The 19,675-nt window shown below is 41.9% G+C and overlaps 1 pseudogene; it reads left to right on the top strand.

The window, feature by feature from the left end:
* Nucleotides 1-9,577: 9,577 nt before the first annotated feature.
* Nucleotides 9,578-13,529, top strand: LOC140223680 (putative disease resistance protein RGA4; annotated as a pseudogene).
* Nucleotides 13,530-19,675: the final 6,146 nt, after the last annotated feature.

Here is a 19,675-nt window from a genome sequence, read left to right as displayed (position 1 = left end):
TACATCCTCAAAATATGTTGTACATAATGTTAAACAAAGAGTCCTAAATCGAATTGAATTCTACTTGCGAGTCACGCGGTTCATGCCATATTGGTCACGTTAGGAACGTGACCTGCCCTTCGAACACCTTCGCTTCTCAGAATGTTCCGCCCATTGAATTGCCCTGGGAAGGTCTTAGTCTGTCCTTCCATCCCGACGTGCCGTCCGAGAACACCTTCGGTCCATCCCGCTATGCCACGGTCCCTGCACAATAGACAATATATCCATCGAACACCCTAACACTAAAACATTCGAAGTTAAATGCCCTGCAAAGGTACTGATCAACAGCGAAGGTATTGGCACGACGACGGAGGTGTTGACCAAGCGCGTGAGGGGAAACTTGATTTAGATCCCCAACAATAATAGCAATGCACCTTTTCCTTTTTAGAAACTAGGCTATACTCACTTGGTAAGCAAGTTTTTTTAGTTTGCTAAAACTTCAGATGGCTTACCTTTCGCTTCACTTTCTTTCGCAGGTATTTTCAGTTGAAAGGAGAGGATTTTCTATGCCCTTCCCTATTTATGGTTCTATCCTTCCAACTGAATGTTTATCTGGGTGCCGTTCATGGAGAATTTAGTGGCCTCGGGTTTCCTAGTGGCAATACACCTTTTCCTTTTAGTTGGGCAGGTTAACTCACTTGGTAATAAGCAAGTGTTCTTCTAAAACAAATACAATTCTCGTTCAGTTGGCCTAGCTCAGACTTTCATGTAAAAAGATAGATTTTTATTGCCTCGCCATTAGGCAATGCTCCCTCCGACGCAAAATAAGTGTTTTTTCAGCCTTTAAAATTTGTCCCACAAAAAATGTTCTTTTAGCTCCCAGTAAACCTCATTTAATTAAAGCAACATCAACACTAGTAAAAAAACATATGAAAAAGTGCATAAATCCAATAAAATGATCAATTGATGCTATTTTTCTTGTTCCAATGCAAATGCATTCATTCAAGATCAAAAAACTAAACAGATAGCATGATTTTCAATTATAATTAATATTAGTTATTAGGGGTAACATAGATATTTCTCACCACTACTAGTGTGTCTGAAATTTTCTAAACGGACACTTATTTTGGGATGGAGTACTATCTTTTGATCAAGACACTTTCTTTAAATAGGTAAGTGGAGAAAATGCCTATTGACAAAGCAATATAGCATTGCCCACATGTTTTTTTACCTGGCCTGTTTGGAGTTTTAGTGGAGCTGGCAATGAGCAGAGCCATATGCAGGAGAGTGTGGTATTTAATTTCGAGTGGAGTTGTCATCTTTCTCTCTGTGTGATCGTATTTAAAGATTTTGAGTTGTCTTTTTTCAAAATTCTGCAAAGAAACTTTGGAGCTACTTGATTTATTTAGCCTCAACAGCTGTCGTTCATTGTCTCTACCTGTAACTAATATATGTATAACGTGTCTAGTTTTCGTTGCCACTTTTGGCCTATAGACCTTCAATGGATTGGGAAACAACAGAATTAACTCAGCTCTGTTGACTGCAGAGATAGCGACCTGATCCTACCGACTCGTGTATGTGGATTGCGGACTCAGTACACCAGCCAAACAACAAAAAGAAGTTTAGAGCATCAGGATCATCAACTGCACACTGCAATTAATAAATATTATGGTCATAGAGTGACACTGGTGCAGGCATGGTGGTGACTGAGTGTTCTACACAATACTCCAAAATAGGATGGAGGATCAGGCCTAGCACCACGCGAGAACCACATCCGCATACACTGATTCTTCGTAATTCCTTCGCTCCGAAGGATTTCCCCAACTCATCTCCAGCCTGGTATAAAAACGGAAAAATCAATTTTCGTACGAAACTGAAATTTGGGCCAATACTTCTCGATCCTTTCACTGAACGTCGCTTTCTTCCTCCACTTTCCATCGCTCCCTTCCTCCTGCCTGCAGCGACATCTCTTGTAACATTCCTGAACTGGGATGCTAGCTGCTTTGGGTTGGTTGATTCAGATATTAAACCGTGTGTTCAATAATTCAGAGGTTCAGAGGTCCAAACCGTGTGTTCAAACAGTGCCCAGTTTCGTCAGTCGGAAAAACCATCGAACGACCAGCAGCTCGCCAAAAGAAAAGAAAAGGAACTCCCTTCTTCTTGCTATCGCCGATTCGCCAGCAGTTGACGGTCAGATCTGGATGATCGGGTCTCTAAACCGGTCTCCCAATCAGTCAGATCGGTCTGGACAAAGTAATCCAAATGTAAATTGGACTTCACCATTATGTAGCTCTTGTCGAGTAGATCAAAATTCATATATACAACGTCTGATTTGGAATTCGGATAAGAGAGTTATGACCTCAGAAAGATCTGCCCCCAGGAGATAGGTCGGACCGGTTTGCACACCTGTCAGACTAGTTTGGGTCTGTAGAGTCCGAGTATGAGTTGTATTTTTACACGAGATTTGTTAAGGTTTCAACTCCATTAGGGGCAAGACCTCCTCATCCTATAAATATAAAGGGCCACGGCCGATTGAGGGTATCCAATCAATCACAAATCAATCTATTACTTTTTATCTTTACTTTTCCTCTTTCCCCTCCTTTTCCAACCACATGTGCCATTCTTCTTCTGTCTTCATGGCATGAGGAGGCACCCTGGCTGACTTGCCGAGCCTATGGCAACCTAACATGTGCCTGCCTCGACAGGATCCTCCCGGGCGGGCATTCGTTGGTCTCTCACCGGGTTCCTCGGCGAGACGGGTCTGACTAGCCTGCCATACCAGTCGGATCGGCCTGTGCAGAGGAGCAGCAAGGAGCCCCTCCGCACATCGCACATGAGAGTGCTTTTCGTGTGTTGGCCCTAAATTTTTGTCAACATATTTTTGCAACTCTGCTGGGGAGGAAGAATCTGGCCGTCATGGCTGATCCATTGAGCCCTAGCAATATGGTTCTACATGAAGATGATTATGAGAAAGCTTGTGAAGAGTACGAGGAAGCTCGTGAAGAGTATAAACAAGAAGCTCAATGGATCTGCAAGTAATCGTTTCTATCTTGTTATATGCAAACCGAGCAAGGTTCTATATCTGCTCGCTTATCCATCTATGTAAAATTATTGATTAATGAAGAGGATGGAGTAATTCAATTTCTGATATTCAAAAGTTGGCTATTGAAAAGCCGGCTAATGTTATTATTGATCCTTGCAAAAATTTGCCAACTAATCATGTTGCTGGCCAAGATCAAGTTCGGCCGTCTCTAGCCAAAGTTCCTGGTCCAAAGCCCTCTAGTAGCAGCATAGAAACTATATCTAAGTACTTCTATGCTGGGGGGGGGGGGACAAAACAAATGTAAAGGTGCTAGTTCTTCCAAGACCGGTCTAACCAATTTGCACACTGGTCGAACAAATTCTTCTGAGGGTTTTGCAAAATAAATCAATACCAAAGCTGGTTAAACCTAAAAAACCCAAGATTGGTATTTGGAAAACCGTTGAATCCAAATACCGTAGCAAGCATCAAAAGGCAAAGCTAAAGTCCGATACAAAGCTTCCGATTAAGTCCCAAAGACAAAACGATGTCAATGATGCTAGTCGGCTTAAAAATTCCAAGCATTCAAAATCTGTTCAAAAACAGAAGTTCCATGATCAAAATTGGCAATGAAATAATTTTCCAACATCAATGCCATTTCCTTCACATGGATGACCTACGCCTATGTCATGGGAATTTTATTGTAGTATGTCATATTCTTATCCGTCATGATACTATAATTCATATATGCCATCTTTTCCTAGATATTTATGTCCAGATTACATTACCTATAGGGAGCTGGTCAATAATGAGCCACTACCCATACATAATGACCGGTCTATGCAGAAAAATAAGCGTAAGGTGATCAAGCAAGTCTATCGTGTAAAAAAAGATGGTAGATTAAATAAAAATTCAGATTGACAGTATTCATAGAAAAGTTGACCATTAAAGAAATATTGGCTAGTTCTGTTGATCAGATTGCCCCTGATGTTGAACATGTTTCAAACAATATAGCTAGACAACAATCAAGTTTGACTGGGGGCAAGATGACCACAAAGTGGCTGGTTCTGAAGGAACCGGTCTAACCGGTGTTCAAACGGTCTGACCGGTCTTGCCTGAAATTCTAGGAGCTGAAAGTGTTAAGGTGATGAAGAAGAAGCCAAACTTTGCTGAATTGTTATATAGATATTATAAAATAGCTGAGCAAAAGCAAATCAATTGGTTAGAAAACAATCAAAGGAGGAATTTTTCATCACCAAGAGCGAAGAAGCATCAACGATCATCGTATTGGTCTTCATCATTTTATCCCGTCGATGCATATGCCATAAAATGCACATTCAAGTATATCTAATTACAATCTATGGTTTTGGTATAATTCTTAGTCTTCATTTTATAATTATTAATATTATGCTTATGATTCACCAAGGAGCCATGATTGGCCGCCATGGTCACATCAAGATTTTAGTTATTAGATATGTTTGGATGTTTCAAAGCCGAAAGTAAATGTTTCATATGATGTTGTACTTGTTAGAGTATTATTTCCGCTACATTAGCACCCATAAAGTGTTTAGAGACCCTCATATGGGTGATTTATTGCCTATCATCGTCTTTAGACAATTTTGATTATTGAGAATGTTTTCTAGCATGCAAGCTTTGCCATAAAATAGGGGGGCATGTGTTGACGGTCAAAATTAGAAGATCTGGACGATTGGATCTCTGAACCGGTCTCCCAACCAGTCAGATCGGTTTAGTCAAAGTAGTCCAAATATAAATTGGACTTCACCATTGTGTAGCTCTCGTCAAGTAGATCATAATTTATATATAGAACGTCCAATTTTGACTTCAGATGAGAGAGTTATGACCTCCGGAAGATCTGCTCCCGAGGAGATAGGTCAGACCGGTTTGCACACCAGTCAAACCGGTTTGGGTCCGTAGAGTCCAAGTAAGAGTTGTATTTTTGCACGAGATTTATTAAGGTTTTGACTCTATTAGGGGCAAGACCTCCGCACCCTATAAATATCAAAGGCTACGGCCGATTGAGGGTATCCAATCGATCACAAATCAATCTATTACTTTTTATCTTTACTTTTTATCTTTTCTCTCCTTTTCCAACCCCATGCACTGTTTTTCTTATATCTTTATGGCATGAGGAGGCGCTCTAACTGGCCTGCCGAGCCTAAGGTAACCTAAGGTGCACCTACCCCGATAAGATCCCTCCCAGGTGAGCGTTCGTTGGTCTCTTGCTGGGTTCCTCGGCTAGACCTATCTGACCAGCCCGTGCAGAGGAGGAGCAAGGAATCCCTCCGTACCCGCACGTTTGAGTGCTTTTCATGTGTTGACGCAACGCACCCTTGCAGGCACGCTCGCCTCCGCCGCAGCAGCTTTATAGCTCCCACGCGGTACTCTTCCGCTCCAGTCTCAAGCTCGTTGGGTGTCCGGCGGCAGAGTGTTTCAGCGGGTGTGGTGGCCAACTGCAAGGTGATCGGTTCGGCGATCGAGGGTTTTTGCGGTGTCGAGGTCCGAGCAATCTTTCTTTCCAACCTTTTTCTTGGCCTTCTTCCCACTGACAAAAGGTATGGAACCGAAAGCCTACTCTTGCACCCCGAACTGAATGTGCAATGGTGCATGCTTTTTATATCACCGTGCGCTTTAACTGCTGAAGTTGTTTACTGTTAGGGTTCAATTACGTGTTTCTTCAATGATATTTGATCAGAGGCAGAGAGAAACAAGCCTTCGAGATGAGACTGCGTCAAGTGTAGGGTAGGTACAGTGCTGTCTCCTATGTTCTGCAGTACTTGTCTTAGCACTGTCATGTAGTCTGAAAATTTTATAGGTGCAGAAATCGTTCGGTTTTGCCATTAGTCAGATAAAAGTTAAGCCTATGTAACCTGTGTACCTTGCGTACTGTTTTCCTTTCTGAAATTACCTTTGAAGCTTGACCCTTCCCCTGCTAGCTCTTTTATAGTATAGAGCAGATTTAATCATCCATTGTTATGGGTAATTAAGTAATTATTATATAGTAAAAAGTGAGATTCCAAATAGAATGATCTTGTAAACTTTATGCTAGTGTAAAAATATATTAGCCTATACTACTCATGTATACTACCTATACCACAATTGAAGTTTTCAGTACTATACAATTAATCTTGACCACCTGATATTTTTATACTAGTCATTTTTGAACACTAGTATAGTCTAGTACTGTGCGCCGTAAAAGAGGAAAACTGCCCTGCACTGATTCAGTTATCAGCCTTATTAGTTTTTCAGTTCTCCATGAAAATGAAAAGAAGACTAGACCTTGACCGTTGACTTAACCTGCCATTTACTCCTGATCGTAAGAATATATGAAGTGCCAAACAGGGAAGCCAATGGTAGTACAAGTAAGATGCGATGAGGTGCATTGCAGTCTGTACACAGCACACCTTGTCCCAGCCATAATCCTGTTCTTCCACAGCTGGTTGCTACAAGTTCTGTTTCTAAAAGTAGTACTTTGGATTGGATTATAGAGGAACGGTTGTAATTGGTTTTAGTAAATATTCTACATTTTGTCATTAAAACTGAGGCCTGAAATTCAGGGAACTTTTTCTTACACGTATTGATGTTTTGATTGACTAAGGTCAGGTAGAAAATTGAAATATGACTGCCATATACTGAAATCTTCATGGTAGTATTATACACTAGAATGTGTTTTTCTGTGGCAGTGGTAACATTTTTATTATAATTGGATAAACGTTCATGTTGCCTTGTTCTGTTTTAATGTTTCAGTTCTGCATGTTTGAAAATCTCTTTTGTTTATTTCTAGTTATTTTCCTATTTTTCTATGCTTTAATTTTTAAGTAGTGGTGGGAACCGGACCACTGTCAAATGGAATTGTTTGGAGACCCTTTAATTGAATTGTCGGGAAACTGTTTTCAACTGTTTAAATTTGTCTGAGTCGAAAAAGCTAAGTTGTTTGGATTGGCTTGGGTGCAAAAGTGAAATGCGTGGTTTGGTTTCTTAAATATACTGGCGTCTTAATGGACCGATTTCATTTTGCTTGGTTTTCACAGCATTAGCAGGGCTACCTCTGCCCAATCCTGACATCTGCATGCCATTGTTCAGGCTTAGCTGGACCTGCGAGTGCACAGCAAGGTCACCACCTGGGGATGCTTGGATTGCTTTTTTGAAATGTATGCTTGGATTGCTCTCTTGCCATTTTTCTACCATAGCTCTCTGCTCTTCAGTTGATACATATTCAGTATTCAGGTAATCTTTTTGTAGTTGTTCTTACTTGGTAGCAGTTGTTCTTCTAGTCGTTTGCTGATCAGTTCAAGTTATTCACTAAAATAACCAGACTTCGATTTAACAAGCAACTGCTGCTTAGTGTCATCGTCCCCACCTTTTTCCAGGTGTGGAAGTGTGATGTGCTGATTCCAATTACTCTCTGCAACCAACTAATTGTCCTCCGTCACATATCTTACTATTACTAATTGGAGGCTCCTTTTGAAGCCTCCAGGTGAAGCCACCTAGGATTCCTAGGTGGACACTCTAGAAAAAGAGAGAAATCCTAGAAATTCTCACAAAAAAGCAAAACATCCGACCATTGATCGATAGATTCAAATCATCATAGCCATTAAATCTATTATGTTTTCTAAAAAATTACCCACCTATGCCATTATGAAAATAGCCTAAAGTAACCCCCTAAATCTATATATAAATTACCCACCTCTGCCATTATATAAAATAAACTAAAGTAACCCCCTAATCTTCATCAAAATTACCCACTTATGCCATTATAAATAATATTTAAAATAACCCCCTAATTTGCAACCAAATTGCCCACCGCTATTACTTAAAAACTTGCATCTATATTACCCACACATGCCATTATTAAAAATAACATGATAATCCTACGTTTGAATCAAATAACCTTAATTAAAATATACAGCAATATATAATTATAAATCGTCTATATCTTGCACTATTGGTATATGATATAATAATTAAGGTCTACACACATGATGTGTCACCATTTATAAAGATATAGAGAAAATGATGAGAATATAGATTTCTATGTTAAAATTGTATCACAAACTTAGGGTTCATTAAACAAATTCAAGCGCATACCTACGATGCAAAGTGAAAAGTTAAAGATTATAAATGTGGATGAAAATATTATAGAGTAATTCTATCACAATTGGATGAAGATAATAAGTATATATCTATTGTGTTTAAATATTTAACAAACGAGAGGTAGCTTATGGTAATATTTTTTAGCAATGTAGTCCCATTTTTTTCCATTGGAGACTCCACATTAGTTCCCATGAGACAAGCTAGAAAAAAAAAGAGACAAATTCTCATAAAAATCAAAAACATCAAACACCAATCTTGTAAAATCTAATAATCATAGCCATTGATCTATTATATTTTCTAAAAAGTTACCCACCACTATCATTGTGAAAATATTCAAAAATGAGCTCTAAACCTATTTCTAAATTACCGAGCTTAGCTATTATAAAAAATAATCTAAAGTAATCCCATAATCTTCATCCAATTTACTAATACATATCATTATAAAGCATAACTTAAAATGTCATTCTAAAATTTTATCTATATTACCCACGTAAGTTGTTTTTAAAAATAACCTAAATTAAACATCTAAATCTTAATCTAATTATATTCATGTGCATCATACATAAATGTCAAAAATAAACTAATATATGATTCTAAATAACCTATTTATGTCATTATTAATATAAAAATACTAAGTTAAAGTATATACACACGATGAGTGTCACCATTTAGACCATTTATACATGTACGTGAGGAATCGATGAAAAATATTGATTTGTATGCTAAACATAATGTATGGAGGATTGGAGGTGCGATACAAAATGGAAAAAGTATGAATATGGATGAAAAAGTGCATAGAGTAATTATTAATTAAAAATCAATCACAATTGGATAAAGATAGGTACATATCTATATAAGTATTATGTTGACGTATTGAAAAAAATAAGAGAGTAGTAGGTAATCAATTTTGATTATTAGCTAGAAGTTTAATTTCTAAATAATTTTCAAATACAATAGCTTCTAAAAATATTAGCCCGTGCGGGAGCATGGGTTGATGGACTAGTTCTATTAATGGGTTTCTCCTTGGCCATCATCTGACGGCTGGTGCTATATTCAATCACTTATTGTTGGAAAATACTGTTTGAAAGGTAAGGCTTCTCGCCGTGCTTCAGATTGCTTCAACAGTTCACTGTGTGAGCATTCAGTTAGTACAAAAGATGTTTGCCAATAAAAATGGAAAACACATTAATGTTGTTATAGCTAAAAATATAATCAAGACAGATATTTGTCAAGGCTTCTATGCAACATGTCAATTATTAATGATCCTCCAGTGTGTTGAAACAAAGTATAATCCACACTAAATTAAATTACGTTATTAAAATCTAGATGAAAAACAATAGCAATATCCGTAAGTTTATCTACTTTTCAAACCATCTTGACAGTTGTTCTACATTCATTGTCATCCTGTTGCTCTGTAAATTTGTCAAGCTAGGTATTTTTGTCGGATCCCTCTCATTGAGTTATCTGATGGCAGCCATACTTGATATTCAGGTTGGTTCAATCGTTAGCAAGATTCAAGATATCGTTATAGATGAGGGCATTATAACTCTGGGGTTACAAGAAGATCTCAAAGAATTACAACGAACGATGAAACAAGTACCATGCTTTATTAATGATGCAGAGCAGAGAGAACAGAGGAGTCAGCAGTTAACAACTGGCTCAGCGAGCTGAAAGATGCTTCATATGAAGCTGATAACATTATTGACTTGGCCTGATTAGAAGGAAACAAGCTGCTAATGGTTGATGCTTCATCATCAAGAAGCTCTGAAATGTGTGTAATATTTCAACTTTTCTCTTGCCTTCCTAATATCCAAAGTCTTCACAAGATTGCCATCCGGATCAGGAACTTGAACACTGAACTTGACAAGATTTCAAAGCTTGGTGAATGATTTTTAAAACTTCAGAATGTGCGTAATAAAGAGGAAGCTTCAGTTGTGACGAGAACGAGAACTAGTGAACTTTTGGAGCCCAACCTTGTGGGAAAGGAAACTTTACTTGCTTCCATGCAATTGGTGGAACTGATTCTTAGACACAAGGACGAGAAGGCACACAAGATTGGCATTGTTGGAACAGGTGGGGTTGGAAACTACTTTCGCCCAAAAAATATATAATGATGACATGATAAATGGAGCCTTAACCACAAGAGCATGGCTCTGTGTTTCTCAGGAATACTCCAAAGATGCTCTTTTGAAAGAAGTTCTTCGAAACATTGGGGTAGATTATATGCTTGATGAGACAGTTGGCGAACTAAGTAGAAAGCTTGGAACAGCTGTTGAAAACAAAACCTTGTTTATTGTGTTGGATGACTTAGAATACCGCTAGAGACTTGGAATGACACTGTGCATCGAGTACAACTGATGTCATATGGTACCGGATGGGAGCTACTGTGGAAGTGCATGAACATTAATGAAGAGGCTGAAGTGCAAAACTTACGAGATATAGGGATAAAAATTGTTCGTATGTGTGGCGGCCTTCCTTAGCAATTAAGGTCATTTCTAGTGTTCTAGCAACAAAAGAATGAATAGAGAAAGTTCATAAACAAGAATGCTTGGTCTACGAATAAATTCTCCGTTGAGCTCAGAGGAGCATTGTATCTGAGTTATGATGACCTACCAATAAATTTGAAGCAATGCTTCCTCGACTGTGCATTGTACCCTGAAGGTCATATCATGTACCGAGCTGACCTTATAAGATATTGGATTGTCGAGGGTTTTGTAGAAGAGCAAGAAGACGAACTCCTGGAGAGGATACAGCTGAAGAATATTACAATGAATTGATACACTGGAATCTTCTTCAACCAGATCCCTTTTACGTTGATTGTGGTCGCTGTAGAATGCATAGTTTATTAAGGCGGCTTGCTCAACATTTATCACAAGATGAATGCTTCTGTGGAGATCAACAATTGTTGGATTTCAAATCTTTGTCAAAATTACGGCGAATTTCAATTGTTCCTGACAAGGGTTCTGTCAGGCTCCCGGACATCGGCAAGGAACAAATTAGAGCAAGGACTTTGATAATTCATAGTACCAAGCCAACAATAGTTGAAAATAAAATATTCAAAACTCTGCCACACGTTCGAGTATTGGATTTGACTGGTTCAACTATAAAAAAAGCATTCCAGATTGTATTGGTGGCTTAATCCATTTGCGTTTACTTAGCATGTGTTTGGTTTAAGTATCAAGTGGGATGGGTTAGCTCCATCCCTGTTTTCTGGGTTGGATCTAACCCACCTCGTGTTTAGTTGAGTGGGTTGGGTTCATTCCAGTTTTTTATTTGGTTAGAGATGAATGATGTCATTTTTGACACCTTTAACACATTCATTAGCAAGCCCACCAGTCATTTATGGGCTCCATTTGTCATCCATTCTATTTCTCATTTTCTTTATTTCTTTTTTTCGATTTGATCCTTATCTTCTTGCTGCGAGCTACCACGGCTCCTCACCCAGCCGAGCACCACCCTGCGCCCCTGCCCTCCGCTGCCGCTAGCTCCCTAGCCCGTTGCTCCTCGTTGGCCGCCTGAGCGCCATCCTACCATCTGCCGCCGTGAGCTTCCCACCCCGCTGCCGTGCCTCCTCCCTTCCCGCCGGCCGGGCCTCCCGGAGAGGAGACTGCCCCTGCCGCGTGCCCACACCTCAGCCCTCCCCCACCGGCCGCCCTTCCCCCACAGACCAGGCCTCCCTGCGTGGGAGCTTCCCTGGCTGCGCCTCAGCCCTCCCCACCAGCGGCCCCTTCCTCGCCGCGCCTCGCACTCGCTCCAACCGTCGGAGAAGATAGAGCACAACGGAATGGAAGTGGGTCGGGATGGTCCGTTCGATTTGGTGGACCATCTCGACCCGGATCTGGTAAGAATATTCTACATAGGGATGGACCCAACCCACTTAATTTCTGAACCAAACATGGATCCATCTAGGTCCGACACGTCCCAACCCACTTTAACCCTCAAACCAAACACACACTTAATCTTGATTTTAGTGAGATATCATTCCTACCTGATTCCATTGGGTGTCTCAAAAACCTTCATTGGGTGTCTCAAAAACCTTCAGGTATTGAGCTTGCAGCACTGCCAAGCTTTGCACTGTCTTCTCTAGGCAATAACTCAGTTATGTCAGTTAAGGTGCCTTGGTCTCTCTGGAACACCGATAAATCAGGTTCCAAAAGGTATGGTGCACTGAATTTTCTCAACGATTTACAATCAATTCCAGTGTGCGGCCGTGCCATTGATAATTTTACTCTAACGCAAGATGGATGGGACATTGAGGAATTGAGTGGTCTTCAGCAGTTGAGAAGCCTTTCAATGGTTAAATTTGAAAAGGCAGGTCCTTGTAGCACAGATTTTCTGATAAACAAAAAGCATCTGAAATCTTTAGAACTGCGGTGCACAGATGAACAATATTCTGAAGAGGAAGTTAGCAATACTGAGGAGACCTTTGAGCAGCTAATCCCACCGCACAGCTTGGAATACCTTGAAATTGGTGAATTCTTTGGCCGCAGGTATCCCACCTGGATAGGTACTACTCACCTCTCCTCGCTGACATACCTGATACTCAGTTATTGTAAATCTTGTGTTCATCTTCCACCAGTTGGGCATCTCCCCAACTTGAAATATCTACAAATCCGCGGAGCAACTACTGTTATCAAGATTGGACCCGAATTTGTAAGTTGTGGGGTGGGTAATCCTGAACCTGTAAGGGCAGTAGCATTTCCACGTCTTGAGTGGTTCATCATATTGGATGTGCCCAACTTGGAGGAGTGGACCTTAGTTTCTGTTGAAGGAGAGGTATCAGCATCAAGTAGTGAAGTGCGAGAAGGTAGTGCTAATGTGAAGCAAAAAGGAGGAGCTTCAATTCCAAAGATGCGGCTGCTGCCTCGATTGAAGTGCTTGCAAATCATTCACTGCCCAAAGCTTAAAGCTCTCCCAGAGAGGCTTGGACAGGATGCCACCAGCTTGAAGACGCTTGAAATTAGAGATTTGGGCTGCCTTAAGGTTGTGGAGAACCTTCAGTCTATCTCCACGCTTGTAATCGCAGAATGTGAAGGCCTAGAGAGGGTCACAAATCTCCCCTGTGCGGGACAGTTAAAAGCAGAGAACTGTCTAAACTTGAGGTTTGTTGATAATTTGGACAACTTGAAGAATTTATTTCTTACAGATGATATGCAAGAGATATCCTCACCGTGGGTTGCTGGGCTTCAAGAGCAGTATCAGAAACTTCACGGGGAGATCTTGGATGTCTACATTTGGACAGATTGTTCATTCAAAGCTTCTCAATAACGTGGCTACAAAGTTGAACAGTATGTACAGTTTCCCTTCATTCTAACTACTTACGACACATCATATCATGCTTTTAAGAATGTTGAAATGTGTACTCCCACTGTTATGTTTGATTTGACTTAGGTTTCTACAGTTTGCGCTGTTCTTAGGATAACCCATGTCCTGTCGTTTTCCCCCCTTTACCCATCCATTTTCTTGGACATGAAAAAGCATTAAGATGTTCTCTTCTTTTGAAAGTCCAAACTTTCTGTGTTTAATCCTATACATTATGCTCAATTTGTTAGATTGATCTCCTTCCCAATGGGCCCAAAGGCCCATCGGGACCTTGATCAGCGCCCTGATCGGGGGCGCTCACCCTAGCAATGGGTGGTGGGCCCCTGTCGCGCTGCGCTATATAAACAGGGTGGGGGACCCGGCTCGGCTCACGATGTTCGCCGCAGCCAGCCGCCCCACCGACACACCTACCGATCTAGGTTTGCGCAGTAGCGGCGGGAAGCACCACCGCCACCTCACCGACGACCGGACTCGGCACTGCGCATCGCTGCCTTGCGCAGACTTCACCGACCGAACCCGCGATGGCCAGCAGCTCTGCTGCTCCCACATCTAGGGGTGAAGGTACCCCTATCTCTCTCTCACACTCTCGGCACATACACCAGGAACACCATGTCCCTCATCTCTTTCACGATCCCGACTAGATGTGCATCTAGAGATCCTAGGCACGGCTCTAACAATGGTATCAGACACCTCCTAGAAGTTCTTGTAGATCGGGAAAAAGAAGTAGAACGGGAAAAAGCCAATAGATCGAAAAGAAACAGCAAAAGTCAAACCCTAACCCTAACCCTAGATCTAAAGAAAAGAGGGACGCGGGGAGAATTACCTGCTGTCCTCTTCACCGCCGCACGTCCACCGACGGCGAGCGGCAAAGGCCGGCCGAGCCTCGGGCTCGCCGGGGAATAGGTCCACCCGAACCGCCGGCGCATCCGCTCAGGGCTCGGGGGGGGCGCAACAGCACCACCAAAGGACCGCTCGACGGCGGCACGCCCAACCTCGCAGTGGACGCGCGCGCCGGCGAGGGGACCCGCGGTGGCGCTGGCCCTTCTCCATGGTCGCCATGGCCCTCTGGATCTCATTTTTTTCGGGAGGCTCGGAGGGAGAAAGGGGGAGGCAAGAAAGAAAAGGGGGAAGGGGCTGCCGCGGCCGTGCGCCGGCGGGGCCATCCCTCCACCGCCGCTGCCGGCCATCGCCGGGCGCGGGAGAGACAGCCCCGCCGCCGCCGCAGCGGCGAGAGCTCGCGGGGAGAAAGAAAGAATGGTGCTAGGGTTTCCAGGGAGCCGGCCGTCGGCCGGTTTTGATCCGCCGCGATTGACGCCTGACCGTCGGATTTGGACGGGCGGTCGAGATCGTCCGGGCCAGTTTCGGCCCAGGCGGGACGCGGCAGCAGGCCGCTTTCGCGGCCCAAGCCCAGGTTGCGGCCTACTAACCGCAGCCGCGCGGGAGGCCAGCGCCGTGCCGTTTTGGCGGGCCGTTTTCGTGGGCCGCGTTAGCGGGCCGACGGCGTCGCGAATACGGGCCGAGCGTGGGAACGGGCTGTGGGCCGTTTTCGCGGCTGGGCCGAAATTCGAGTTTTGCACAGTAACGTCTGATAATTAGTTTTTTCTATTTCCAGAAGCATTTAATTGATGTTTTTTTGCATAGTTTTAGTCTCTAATCTAATTTGAACCAACGGGATAATTTGTATAAGAGATTAATAAAGTTTGTACAATGTTTTTGCTTCTGAAAATAGATTTATTTCACAGTTTTCGCTGCAAAAGTCATATTTATTGCTCCATTTAAATTTAATTTGAACCAACGAGACAATTAAATTTAGTGAGAGCATGATAAAGTTAATTAGATCATGGTGCTGTTATTTTCTGACCAACGTTGTTAATAACTGTATCATGATTTAAAAAGTTCTTTTGATACTTTTATTTCTATTTCTGCCCAACGGTGATATAGTTTTAAATTGCATCAACAGTTGTATGTTTTATTTTTTTGACCAACGTTGGAAATAAATCATGCAATTGTTGTTATGATCTCACTTATGGATTGTAAATTTCAGGATCATTCAACTTAATGGCTTGTCTCAAAGAGATACCCATTCTGAAAGGCAACAACTATACAGAATGGAGGAGGAAGATTGAGTTCTCCTTCGTTTGTGGAGAAGTTGACTGGGTGCTGACCACACCGCAGCCACAAGCTCCACAGAAGCCAATAAGGGTTGAAGGTGATGATGATGCTGCATGGCAGCAAAAGGAAAGGGACTATGCTCCACTGGAGTTGGCATATACCCTTGAAAACAAACAGTGGACCACTGCCAACAAGAAATGTATGGCTTTGGTAAAGAATAAGATTGAGCCTGCCATTTTGGGCTCGATCGTAGAGTGTGACTCCGTCTCAGAGTACCTCGACAAGATAAGGAATCAGTTCACTGGTTCCTCAAAGATATACGCTACCCAGCTGTTCAAGCAGCTGGCCACAGAGAGGTACAATGGAGGAGGGACTGGCATAAGAGATCACATCATGAGGATGTACAACTTGGCAGCACAGTTGAAGCCAATGGATCTTAAGCTCAAGCCTGGGCACATTATTCATTTGGTTTTTGCTTCTCTGCCAAAAGAGTTTGACACTTTTGTTGTCAATTATAACATGCAGCCAGAACAGTGGGACATGGAAAAAATGATAGCCATGTGCGTGCAGGAAGAGGACAGACTTAGATCCTCATATGGTGGCTCATTGCACTATGTGAAGGATAACAGAAAAAAGATTGCTAACTCCTCTTTGAAGGCACGAGGAAAAGCTCCTATGCAGCAGAATCACCAAAAGCCTCTCACAGTAGACAAAGATCAATGTCTACACTGCAAGAAAAAGGGGCACTTCAAGAAAGACTGTCCCGACTGGTTAAAGTCAATAATGGCAAAACGAGGTGAGAATACTATTTCTTTTGTAAATGAATCCTTGTATACACAGTATTCGAAATCTACTTGGTGGATTGACTCAGGTGCAACTGTTCATGTTGCAAATTCTTTACAGGGATTCCGTTCGACGAGGACTACGCAAAGAAGCGAAAGATGCGTTGAAGTCGCAAATGGAGTCCAAGCAGAAGTTGAAGCTGTTGGCGATGTCTCTCTAGAGCTAGTTGATGGTTTCATGCTTGTACTTAGAGATGTACTTTATGTTCCTTCATTACATAGAAACTTGATTAGTATTTCACGTATGGACCATGATGGTTATGAATGTCATTTTGGAAATGGAAAGTGTGCCATTTGGTTCGATAATGCATGTGTTGGTGTTGCCATCCTTCACAATGAGTTGTATTTATTATCACTGCGTGAAAAAGTAAATTCTGTGTGTGATGTGAATATGAATGTATCCTCGTCAGAGAAAGAAACAAAGAAAAGAAAGAGAACTCATGAAATATCGTCGAAATTATGGCACTGTCATTTAGGCCATATTTCGAAGGGGAGAATAGAAAGACTAGTTAAGAATGAAATTCTTCCTCAATTAGAGTTCTCAGACTTAGAACAATGCGTTGATTGCATCCAAGGAAAATTTGTAAAGCAAATTAAAAAAGGCGCTAAACGTAGCACAGGAGTTTTAGAGATAATCCACACTGATATTTGTGGACTATTTCCTGTGAAAAGCGTGGATGGCTATGACTTGTTCATAACATTCACAGATGATTACTCCCGTTATGGTTACATTTATCCAATCAAAGAAAGATCAGAAGCGCTGGATAAATTTAAGATATTTAAAGCTGAAGTTGAAAATCAGCATAACAAAAGAATCAAAATAGTAAGATCCGACCGTGGGGGGGAGTACTATGGTCGACATACCCCATTTGGCCAAGTTCCTGGACCTTTTGCAAGGTTTTTGCAGGAAAATGGCATAGTAGCCCAGTATTCGATGCCGGGCGAGCCTCAGCAAAATGGAGTAGCCGAAAGGTATAACCGTACACTGATGGATATGGTGCGCAGCATGATGATCTATTCCACCTTACCATTGGGACTGTGGATGGAGGCGTTGAAGACCGCCATTCACATTCTAAATAGAGTGCCAAGTAAGTCGGTGCCCAAAACACCATACGAACTATGGACAGGAAGAGTACCCTCACTAAACCACCTGCGTGTGTGGGGGAGCCCAGCTAAGGCCAAAGTATTTAACCCAAACATCGGGAAGCTAGATCCCGAAACAGTAAGTTGCCATTTCATTGGCTATCCGGAAAAATCAAAAGGTTTTCGTTTCTACTGTCCAGACAGATATACAAAGTTTGTAGAAACGAGACAAGCGATTTTCTTAGAGGATGAGATGGTGAGGGGGAGCATGGTAGCTCGAGAGATTGATCTTGAGGAGAAGCGGGTGTGTGCACCTAATCCGATGATTCAGGAACCATACTTCTCACTACCTATTATTCCCGCACCGATAGTTCCTGAGGTCGTGGTGCAAGCACCCGCTACAGTCCCTGACATTGTGGTGCAGGCACCTGCTGTGATTCCACCCGTGGAAACGATGAGTGAAGTTTTGGAACCTGTCCTTCAGGAGCCAACTGAACTCATCATTGCACACGAGGAAGAGTTGCAGCAGCCACCTCTGAATAGTGTGCCACAAACAGAGGCACAGAATGTGCCCGAAAGTGAGGGGCCTAGAAGGTCTCAAAGGGTCAGAAAATCAGCTATCCCTGATTGCTATAAAGTTTATAATACAGAAGAAGTTCATATAGAAGGTGATCCCACTTCATATGAGGAAGCCATGAAAAGTGTTCACTCATCGAAGTGGCTAGAGGCCATGGAAGATGAGATGAAATCGATGAGTTCCAACAATGTTTGGGAACTTGAGGAGATTCCTAAAGGAGCCAAGACAGTAGGCTGTAAATGGGTATACAAGACTAAACGTGACTCCAAAGGGAATATAGAAAGGTATAAGGCGAGACTTGTGGCAAAAGGCTTTACACAAAGAGAAGGAATAGATTACAATGAGACTTTTTCTCCTGTCTCATGTAAAGACTCCTTCAGAATCATAATGGCACTGGTTGCACATTTTGACTTAGAGTTACATCAGATGGATGTAAAGACGGCATTTCTAAATGGGGATTTAGAAGAAAATGTCTACATGAAACAACCAAAGGGTTTTATCATGGAAGACAAAGAGAATATGGCATGTCGTCTAAAGAAATCCATTTATGGATTAAAGCAAGCCTCTAGACAGTGGTATCTAAAGTTTAATGATATAATAAAGAAATTTGGGTTTCAAGAGAATATAGAGGACAATTGTGTCTATGCAAAGTTCAAAAATGGGAAATACATTTTCCTAATTCTGTATGTGGATGATATCTTACTTGCAAGTAGTGATATCAGTCTACTGCAAGAGACAAAGAAGTTCTTGTCCTCAAACTTCGATATGAAGGATCTTGGTGAAGCTTCATATGTTTTGGGCATAGAAATTCACCGAGATAGATTGAATGGGGTCCCAGGATTATTGCAAAAGGCATATTTAGAAAAGGTTCTAAAGAAGTATAATATGCATGCGAGTAAGGCCACACCTGCTCCCATAGTCAAGGGTGACAGTTTTGGGAATTTTCAATGTCCCAGGAACCAGTACGAGATCGATCAAATGAAAGCGGTTCCATATGCTTCAGCTGTCGGAAGCTTACAGTATGCTCAAGTGTGCACTCGCCCTGACTTAGCTTTTGTCACCGGGGTTCTTGGTAGATATCAAAGTAATCCAGGTATAGAACACTGGAAGATGGTAAAGAAAGTGTTGCGCTACGCGCAAGGCACAAAAGAACACATGCTTACATATAAGAGATCTGATTCCCTGGAGATAAAAGGGTATTCAGATGCAGATTTTGCGGGAGACAAAGATGATAGAAAATCCACATCTGGATACATATTCACTCTCGCAGGAGGAGCTATCTCATGGAGAAGCTCAAAACAGAAAGTAACTGCGTTATCAACGATGCATGCAGAATTCATAGCATGTCATGAGGCCACGGGCAGGCAATGTGGCTAAAGAAATTTATACCCGGATTGAGAGTGGTTGACTGTATTCACAGACCACTAAAGATGTACTGCGACAATGAGCCAGCAGTATTCTATGCTCACAACAACAAATCAAGCAATGCTTCCAAAGCCATTGAGATAAAGTTTTATGTTGTGAAAGACAGAATCCAGGATCACACTATAAGTCTCGAGCATATAAGAACAAAAGATATGCTTGCGGATCCGCTCACGAAAGGCTTACCACCCAATGTGTTCAGAGAAC

Source organism: Setaria viridis, chromosome 8, assembly GCF_005286985.2.
Source record: "Setaria viridis chromosome 8, Setaria_viridis_v4.0, whole genome shotgun sequence".
NCBI classification, from domain to species: domain Eukaryota; kingdom Viridiplantae; phylum Streptophyta; class Magnoliopsida; order Poales; family Poaceae; genus Setaria; species Setaria viridis.
The sequence above is the reverse complement of the archived record's forward strand: the minus strand, read 5'-3'. Positions and strand labels throughout refer to the sequence as shown.